The following is an 11,309-nucleotide window of genomic DNA, read 5'->3' as shown; positions in this document are numbered from 1 at the left end:
TACCACCCCAGACATTTTCATATCACTGTGTTTAACACAACATTTAGGCCTACCTACCACCCAAACCAATCCCTGAACTACCACCCCAGACATTTCCATATCACTGTGTTTAACACAACATTTAGGCCTACCTACCACACAAACCAATCCCTGAACTACCACCCCAGACATTTCCATATCACTGTGTTTAACACAACATTTAGGCCTACCAAACCAATCCCTGAACTACCACCCCAAACCAATCCCTGAACTACCACCCCAGACATTTCCATATCACTGTGTTTAACACAACATTTAGGCCTACCACAAAACCAATCCCTGAACTACCACCCCAGACATTTCCATATCACTGTGTTTAACACAACATTTAGGCCTACCACCCAAACCAATCCCTGAACTACCACCCCAGACATTTCCATATCACTGTGTTTAACACAACATTTAGGCCTACCACACAAACCAATCCCTGAACTACCACCCCAGACATTTCCATATCACTGTGTTTAACACAACATTTAGGCCTACCACCCAAACCAATCCCTGAACTACCACCCCAGACATTTCCATATCACTGTGTTTAACACAACATTTAGGCCTACCACCTACCTACCACACCAAACCAATCCCTGAACTACCACCCCAGACATTTCCATATCACTGTGTTTAACACAACATTTAGGCCTACCACCCAAACCAATCCCTGAACTACCACCCCAGACATTTCCATATCACTGTGTTTAACACAACATTTAGGCCTACCTACCACACAAACCAATCCCTGAACTACCACCCCAGACATTTCCATATCACTGTGTTTAACACAACATTTAGGCCTACCACCCAAACCAATCCCTGAACTACCACCCCAGACATTTCCATATCACTGTGTTTAACACAACATTTAGGCCTACCACCCAAACCAATCCCTGAACTACCACCCCAGACATTTCCATATCACTGTGTTTAACACAACATTTAGGCCTACCACACAAACCAATCCCTGAACTACCACCCCAGACATTTCCATATCACTGTGTTTAACACAACATTTAGGCCTACCACCCAAACCAATCCCTGAACTACCACCCCAGACATTTCCATATCACTGTGTTTAACACAACATTTAGGCCTACCACACAAACCAATCCCTGAACTACCACCCCAGACATTTCCATATCACTGTGTTTAACACAACATTTAGGCCTACCTACCACCCAAACCAATCCCTGAACTACCACCCCAGACATTTCCATATCACTGTGTTTAACACAACATTTAGGCCTACCACACAAACCAATCCCTGAACTACCACCCCAGACATTTCCATATCACTGTGTTTAACACAACATTTAGGCCTACCACCCAAACCAATCCCTGAACTACCACCCCAGACATTTCCATATCACTGTGTTTAACACAACATTTAGGCCTACCACAAAACCAATCCCTGAACTACCACCCCAAACCAACACAACATTTAGGCCTACCACCCAAACCAATCCCTGAACTACCACCCCAGACATTTCCATATCACTGTGTTTAACACAACATTTAGGCCTACCACACCAAACCAATCCCTGAACTACCACCCCAGACATTTCCATATCACTGTGTTTAACACAACATTTAGGCCTACCACACAAACCAATCCCTGAACTACCACCCCAGACATTTCCATATCACTGTGTTTAACACAACATTTAGGCCTACCACACAAACCAATCCCTGAACTACCACCCCAGACATTTCCATATCACTGTGTTTAACACAACATTTAGGCCTACCACCACAAACCAATCCCTGAACTACCACCCCAGACATTTCCATATCACTGTGTTTAACACAACACAATTTAGGCCTACCACACAAACCAATCCCTGAACTACCACCCCAGACATTTCCATATCACTGTGTTTAACACAACATTTAGGCCTACCACCACAAACCAATCCCTGAACTACCACCCCAGACATTTCCATATCACTGTGTTTAACACAACATTTAGGCCTACCACCCAAACCAATCCCTGAACTACCACCCCAGACATTTCCATATCACTGTGTTTAACACAACATTTAGGCCTACCACCCAAACCAATCCCTGAACTACCACCCCAGACATTTCCATATCACTGTGTTTAACACAACATTTAGGCCTACTGAACACCCAAACCAATCCCTGAACTACCACCCCAGACATTTCCATATCACTGTGTTTAACACAACATTTAGGCCTACCACCCAAACCAATCCCTGAACTACCACCCCAGACATTTCCATATCACTGTGTTTAACACAACATTTAGGCCTACCACCCAAACCAATCCCTGAACTACCACCCCAGACATTTCCATATCACTGTGTTTAACACAACATTTAGCCTACCACCCAAACCAATCCCTGAACTACCACCCCAGCAACTACCACCACACAAACCAATCCCTGAACTACCACCCCAGACATTTCCATATCACTGTGTTTAACACAACATTTAGGCCTACCACACAAACCAATCCCTGAACTACCACCCCAGACATTTCCATATCACTGTGTTTAACACAACATTTAGGCCTACCACACAAACCAATCCCTGAACTACCACCCCAGACATTTCCATATCACTGTGTTTAACACAACATTTAGGCCTACCACACACAAACCAATCCCTGAACTACCACCCCAGACATTTCCATATCACTGTGTTTAACACAACATTTAGGCCTACCACACAAACCAATCCCTGAACTACCACCCCAGACATTTCCATATCACTGTGTTTAACACAACATTTAGGCCTACCTACCACACAAACCAATCCCTGAACTACCACCCCAGACATTTCCATATCACTGTGTTTAACACAACATTTAGGCCTACCTACCACACAAACCAATCCCTGAACTACCACCCCAGACATTTCCATATCACTGTGTTTAACACAACATTTAGGCCTACCACCCAAACCAATCCCTGAACTACCACCCCAGACATTTCCATATCACTGTGTTTAACACAACATTTATGCCTACCTACCACCCAAACCAATCCCTGAACTACCACCCCAGACATTTCCATATCACTGTGTTTAACACAACATTTAGGCCTACCACCCAAACCAATCCCTGAACTACCACCCCAGACATTTCCATACTGGTAGAGTAACCAGGATTTTCCAAATGTGGAGATATTAACAATGACAATCGTTACCTTCATAATCCCTTTTCATTATAAATACTCATAAGGTATTTATTTCCGTTCGATATGACAGAACAGTTTGAAGTAGACGCCACTTTGTTGTTTAAAGGAGAAGGAGTTAATTAGCCTCGGTGATGGGATACTGCTGCTGTCTGCCATGCATATTAGACATAGGCACATCTATAGTAGACAGAGATAAGCAGAGTATCATGCTAATCGTTATGCTCTACCTTCCTTATCCTTGCATTCATTCATCACCCCACGTTGGCCTTTTTGAAGTCGGAGTTGTCAGGCGCCGTGAAATGCGCTCGCTTTATTGGAAGGTACAGGGAAAGCATGCTTTGTTTATTAGGCTATGCTTAATTCTGAATAAATCTCAAATAAAACACTAAATTACATTTAAGTGATGTGTTCAAAGCAGCTCACTTTAAAGAGTGGGGAGTTCGCACGTACAACGTGTCTCTTTCTTCTCCCCCTCTCCAGTAAGTGAGCGGGCGGGTGCGTGTCCTAAAGCTAACGGGGCAGGGTAGCTGTGCGAGGGAATGGGAGCGAGGGAGGATGGGATGTGATGCAGTGACATTTATTAAACACTGATAAGATTACAGGGAGGGCTGCTGAATGACTGGGCTGCTCAATGCTGTGGTACTAATCAGTAATTAGTCCTGTATACATCTTAATACTGCCGTACCACACAGCCTACACTCCAGTTACATGTTTAGAAAGAGAAAAAACGAGGCTACAGAAATTCCCACAAATTCCTTTTCATCATTACTAATATTTGTTCCGCAACAGTCAGGATAGTACAGCTGAGACTATGCAATGTTTCACACCAGTAGATAGTCTCTATACGAGGAGCACTATGCATTGAGAGGCAACAATTAAGACAGTGTAATAGGAGTAAAGTGAAACTGGATTGGCAATCAGTCAATGCACGTTTTCAGAAAGGCAAGTGAAAAAATTGAGAGAGCGACGAAAGAAAATGCTTGTGACATCCGCCTCGTTAAGGCAGCGACGTCGCTTTAATTAAAGATAAGTGTGTGGTGTGTGTGTGCCACAGTGTGTGTGGATCCCTGCTGGATTCCGACACGCTAACTGGACCCATCAGTGTGTTAGTGCTAATGGAATGCATTCTCACAAAGCTGTAACAACTCCGCCATCACACTCCCACTGTGTGTAGCTGCCAAACAGCAGCAATATGTGTTTCTACTACTCTGGGGCCTCCAGGGCTTTAGTCCTGGGCAACTCAGCTACACCCAACCTTCACTACACACACTAAATGGAGTCAGAAAGGCATACATAACCAGAGAACATGTTGTTTCATCCAGACTATTATCTCTGTATTGTGGTGTTTTAAAAGCTTCTAGCAGATAATTCAGCTCCTGAGAAATGCAACTGCTTGGGACAGTCCCAGTATGTGCTCTAAATTGAAACATTATGGTATCCAGAGTGAGTCCAAAGAGAGTGTTTGAATTGAGACTGTAGTGAACTACACAGCACATTACATTCAACAGCTCTGTCTCTGAAGGCTGTCTCTGATTGTTATAACAAATCCTGTAAGACTGGATTGTTGAAAGGATTGTGACTAATGTGCTTTCCCCCCCAAAAGCCTCTGTTTAATTCATCTTGTGAAAGAAGACTATTTCTCAGTATGATTTATTCAGGGCAGTTATAATGATAACATATGTATGTCAGAGACAATGCAGCGAGTAAAGGAGGAATGAATAAAGCATGTCAGTGTCTCTTAAACATTGATAGTGCCGTTACGCCTGGTTTAGTTCTGCCAGCAGGAAACACACATCCCAGGAGCACCCAGACCCAACAGGTGGAGAGGAGAGGGGCTCTCACACACACACAGGCTCAAACACACACACAGGCTCAAACACACACACAGGCTCAAACACACACACAATCTCAAACATACACAGGCTCAAACACACACACAGGCTCAAACACCCACAGACACACAGGCTCAAACACACACACAGGCTCAAACACACACACAGGCTCAAACACACACACAATCTCAAACATACACAGGCTCAAACACACACACAGGCTCAAACACCCACAGACACACAGGCTCAAACACACACACAGGCTCAAACACACACACACAGGCACACAGGCTCAAACACACACACAGGCTCAAACATACACACACACAGGCTCAAACACACACAGGCTCAAACACACACACAGGCACACAGGCTCAAACACACACACAGGCTCAAACACACACACAGGCTCAAACACACACACAGGCTCAAACACACACACACAGGCTCAAACACACACACAGGCTCAAACACACACACACAGGCACAAACACACACACCTGCTCAAACACACACACACACACACACACACACACACACACACACACACACACACACACACACACACACACACACACACACACACACACACACACACACACACACACACACAGCAGGGTAGCCTAGTGGTTAGGGCGTTGGACTAGTAACCGGAAGGTTGCAAGTTCGAACCCCCGAGCTGACAAGGTACAAATCTGTCTTTCTGCCCCTGAACAGGCAGTTAACCCACTGTTCCTAGGCCGTCATTGAAAATAAGAATTTGTTCTTAACTGACTTGCCTTGTTAAATAAAGGTAAAAAATAAATTTTAAAAACACAGGGCAGTGTTGCAGAGCAGACAGTGGTATGTAGTGGAGCTGGTCTCTAGTCTTTACACCCAGGCTGATGTCATTCAGTCCTCCTGTCAGATCCCTCCTCCTCTTCTCTCCAGTTACAAATAAATAAGAACACCACTGAAATAAGGTCTGCCTCCCAAATGGCTCCCCTTTACCTGTGTAGTGCACCCTTTTCCCTATGGGCCCTGGGGAAAGTAGTGCACTATATAGGGAATAGGCCTGATTTACAGACTTCATTCACTCGTTTCCTTTCGTTTTTCTGATCAAACCGTTTGCACTGTGTCATATTATAATAGCTGTTGACTTAATTGATGGCTGGCTGTGATCCAAGTCGAAATCATACCAAGCAATTAAGACCAAACTCCGCAAATGATTATGAATTAATAAAGAGGGCATTAATGAATCATTAATGACAAATGTATCACAATCTTGCCTTTTGACACATTGTGCTCTGCTGATGTATGGGTGGGCATACGTTACCAGACTGGTCTGAGCAGAGCCATGACGAGTGATATCCTCCTCATCATCATCAATGAATCAACACGATGAATGGGAGTATAGTGCATGGAGAGAAATGAGACATAGTTTTCAATCAAAAATCCTTTCCAAATTGTTCTTTAAATTGTTTATTTGTTGTTAATAATCAAATGTTATTTGTTTATTATCATTATTATTTCTTTGTTATTTCTTATTTATTCATATGACAATAGCACACAAATAACATATTTACAAAGTGAAGACACATTGAAAGTCTCCTGAAACAGACTATACAGGTTACTGTACAGTACCCGTATAATAGAATATATGAAATGAGGTGGCCAGCGCACCGGGCAGAGAGAATGTACTGTAGGTAATAGCATGGACCAGACAAAATGAATACAGATATTCGTGTCAGGCCATTATCCAATAAAAATGTGAAGAGCTCCTCAAACATACAGAAGGGCCAGCAGAGAGAACATGTTACCCTGTGAAAATGCTGCTGCTTCTCTTCCTTTACAGAGAGAACATGTTACCCTGTGAAAATGCTGCTGCTTCTCTTCCTTTACAGGGAGAACATGTTACCCTGTGAAAATGCTGCTGCTTCTCTTCCTTTACAGAGAGAACATGTCACCCTGTGAAAATGCTGCTGCTTCTCTTCCTTTACAGAGAGAACATGTTACCCTGTGAAAATGCTGCTGCTTCTCTTCCTTTACAGAGATAACATGTTACCCTGTGAAAATGCTGCTGCTTCTCTTCCTTTACAGAGAGAACATGTTACCCTGTGAAAATGCTGCTGCTTCTCTTCCTTTACAGAGAGAACATGTTACCCTGTGAAAATGCTGCTGCTTCTCTTCCTTTACAGAGAGAACATGTTACCCTGTGAAAATGCTGCTGCTTCTCTTCCTTTACAGGGAGAACATGTTACCCTGTGAAAATGCTGCTGCTTCTCTTCCTTTACAGGGAGAACATGTTACCCTGTGAAAATGCTGCTGCTTCTCTTCCTTTACAGAGAGAACATGTTACCCTGTGAAAATGCTGCTGCTTCTCTTCCTTTACAGGGAGAACATGTTACCCTGTGAAAATGCTGCTGCTTCTCTTCCTTTACAGGGAGAACATGTTACCCTGTGAAAATGCTGCTGCTTCTCTTCCTTTACAGAGAGAACATGTTACCCTGTGAAAATGCTGCTGCTTCTCTTCCTTTACAGCGAGAACATGTTACCCTGTGAAAATGCTGCTGCTTCTCTTCCTTTACAGAGAGAACATGTTACCCTGTGAAAATGCTGCTGCTTCACTTCCTTTACAGAGAGAACATGTTACCCTGTGAAAATGCTGCTGCTTCTCTTCCTTTACAGAGAGAACATGTTACCCTGTGAAAATGCTGCTGCTTCTCTTCCTTTACAGAGAGAACATGTTACCCTGTGAAAATGCTGCTGCTTCTCTTCCTTTACAGAGAGAACATGTTACCCTGTGAAAATGCTGCTGCTTCTCTTCCTTTACAGAGAGAACATGTTACCCTGTGAAAATGCTGCTGCTTCTCTTCCTTTACAGAGAGAACATGTTACCCTGTGAAAATGCTGCTGCTTCTCTTCCTTTACAGAGAGAACATGTTACCCTGTGAAAATGCTGCTGCTTCACTTCCTTTACAGAGAGAACATGTTACCCTGTGAAAATGCTGCTGCTTCTCTTCCTTTACAGAGAGAACATGTTACCCTGTGAAAATGCTGCTGCTTCTCTTCCTTTACAGAGAGAACATGTTACCCTGTGAAAATGCTGCTGCTTCTCTTCCTTTACAGAGAGAACGGCTGTATGGCTGCTACTAAGAGAAAGATACATGTACATATTTTAATTTCCTTTCTTTCTTTCTTTCTTTTTCTCCTGAAAGGGACGTAATGTGAGGTGTGTGTGGGCTACATGTGTGTGGGCTACATGTGTGTGTCCTAGTTGTCTGTTCTCTGAGTTAAAGACTACAGCAGCATGTTGCCTTCCATTTACTGTTGGCCGATGGTTCCCCAGGTCCCTCCTGGAAACAAGGCAGGCTTTGAACACTTAATACAGAGATACAAGACCCTGGTACTCCCAAACTCTCCCCTTCTCTCCCAAACCTCCTGATAGAAATAGACACAGGCTCTGAAGCTCCAGTGTCATCTCTGATACTCTAACTGTGGACAGAAACACAATACTGTTCTCCTGCTTGACTGGAGTTAAACGGAAGTAGAATGACTTTTAACATGGAAACTTCATCAAAATGGATTTGAAAGGCTAAAATTCAACTTTAGAAAAACAAAAAACGGACATCCAGTATTGATAAATGATATAACACATTTGCCCACCTAACAAATGCAACAATGAGAGGCCAGAATAGGTAACAGACTCAAACAGCTGATGCTGCAGTCCTTAAGAGAAGAAACACACATATTCATATTCCCTGATCTCTCTCTCTCTCTCTCTCTCTCTCTCGCTCTCTCCCCCTCTCTCTCCCTCTGAATCTTCACCTCATACAAATTACTTTAGCAAATGTCTTTCTAGATGTTTCATTTGGCCATTTATTTCCAAGCCAATGCTTATTTAAATGTTCCTATTTTTTCTCTGCATGGGTGGATTGGGGAATTCTTTACTTAATTCCATTAACTTTCTATTGCAGCTCAATCTCTGGTGCCATGAGCATCAATACTGCGGCGTGGCTGTCTTTTAGCAGTTCTGCATCAGTGCTCTTGGATAGAACATGACAGTTACATTAATGTCTCCATGTAAATTGCTCTCTACACATAGGCAACAAGCAAAAGGAGGGGGAGAAACAAACACGGGGACATTCATTGCCCCCGTGACAGCAGAAATTACAACAACATTCATTGTGTGCTGGTCCAAATGGCCAAGTCTATTATGGTATACAGCAATTTGACTGAGTCTCCAGCCAGGGAGATGGACAGCAGGGCAGCAGAAGGGTAAAAAGCAATGACAGCAAGCATTCCCTCGGCGGCTTTTAACAAAGCAATGAAAAATAAAGAAAATTAGGGGTCAGGCCTCCCTGAACATCAATTTTCTGTTAGCAGCAGGTTTCTTTGAAATTGACGTGCTGCCTCTTTTCAGAGGCATATGGTGCAGCTATATGTGAGCAATAGAGACAGCCATGTCCAACCCATTATAGAAATACAAGCACTACAAGCTAAAGTGAGGATGCTGTGATGGTGAGGGCTCAATGATTTTATAGTTGAGGTTGGTACTGTGATATGGACCTCCTCCTCCAACCTTCTTCACATGCATTTAGGTTCGAGACCTACAAGGAAGCTAGCTCTCTTGCGCACGTGTTTTTCCCCCCTTTGTTGTCTATTTCGGTTCCTTGCAAGGCACTGGTTACCCCTGCCACCACAAGCCAAGTCCAAATTACACACGAGGAAAAGCCAAGATAGGAGCAGTGATCACCACAGCTGAGCTGGCCAACCTAAACTGTACAACAAGAGGAAAATAGAGAACACCAGGCTGCTGGTTGAAACACTGACACCAGCTGTGGCATCTCAGAATAGTTGCACGGCACAGAGCATGGCACTATTTCATTGTTGAAGACAGAAAACGAGGAGAGGAAAATACTCAGGAATAAAATAAACCCCAGGCTTTGAAGTCACATCCATCTGTGATGTAGCCGCTTAAGTGTTGTGTAAAACATTGTTTCTATCGGTTTTGTTTCGTTACAATCTCCTGTCAGATCCTTTGTTCCCCAGGGTGTCTGTTAACTAAGTGGTACTGAGTACTGAGTATAGCAGTTCTGCTCTACTGCTGTTCAACCCATAGAGATGAAATACATATTTCTGTGCGCTATTCAATTCTATGTTCAATTCTATTCAATGATATGTTCTGTTCATTTCTATGTTCAATTCTATCTTCAATTCAATTCTATGCAATGCTATGTTCTATACATTTTTCTCTGTTAAATTCTATTAAATTCAACATTCAATTAAATTATATTAAATGATATGTTATATTCAATTCTATTCTTCATTCACTCACTATAGCATTTGGTTGAAGTGTAAAATACAGGATATTGTTTGTGTATGTCTGGAATACTGAGAACTACAGTAGTCTTCCAGAATATAAACACTGTAGGTAGACCACAGTACACAGTGTCAACACAATGTAGTGGCAACCTCTCCTTTATCAGTACACTAGCCTCAGTGTAGTCGTGCTATGGTGCTCTCTCCACACAGAGAGGTGGCAGTGGAGACACACACACCATTTGAAGTGTGTGGGGCATTCTGGGGCTTGAAAGCACATCTGACACAGTGTACAGAGGATGGCCACAGCATGTCCCCAAGACATGCCTACAGACGAAGACTTCTCCTCTCTGCCTGGACGAGCACCACACACCACACACCACACACCACACACTCCTCAGCCTTATCGGACATCAGAGGGAGCCACAGTGAGGGAGCCTCTCTCTCTCGCACTGGGAGTGCGCTTGAAGACTGGTTTGAGTGGCCTGTGAAATTTTGATATAGCATTAAAGTTGAACTACTGTCTTACAATTGACGACTTAATTGATTGACTATTGTAAGAAAAACAATGTTTAATGTTAGAAACAGTCAGAATTGTTTAATTGTATTATTTTTACAAATCCTATTTCAGATAGATTTTTTTTGTTGGTAATATTCAACCCAATAGTTATGTACCTTGCATATATCTATTGTAATCTACCTGGCACCAAATAGTGCAAAAATACAATTCTTATGTACTGTCCACTGTCAGTTACAAACTGTAAAATAAAGCCTAATCAAATAAATTAAATCTTTATTATACTTAATTGAAGGTCATTGGTTAGATTTGTATGCTCCCATTGTGGGAGGTCTGGAAGAGCATTGTATTTAAATAACACAGGTCTGCATTGATATTTGCATAGACGTGAGACAATGACGGGAGGAAAATCCAACTAAGGGAACAGGAATCCATTAGCTCAGGCAGCGGTGGTGAAATCCC

Source organism: Oncorhynchus nerka, linkage group LG28 (genome assembly GCF_034236695.1).
Source record: "Oncorhynchus nerka isolate Pitt River linkage group LG28, Oner_Uvic_2.0, whole genome shotgun sequence".
Taxonomy (NCBI): Eukaryota; Metazoa; Chordata; class Actinopteri; order Salmoniformes; family Salmonidae; genus Oncorhynchus; species Oncorhynchus nerka.
This window is presented reverse-complemented; position numbering follows the sequence as displayed.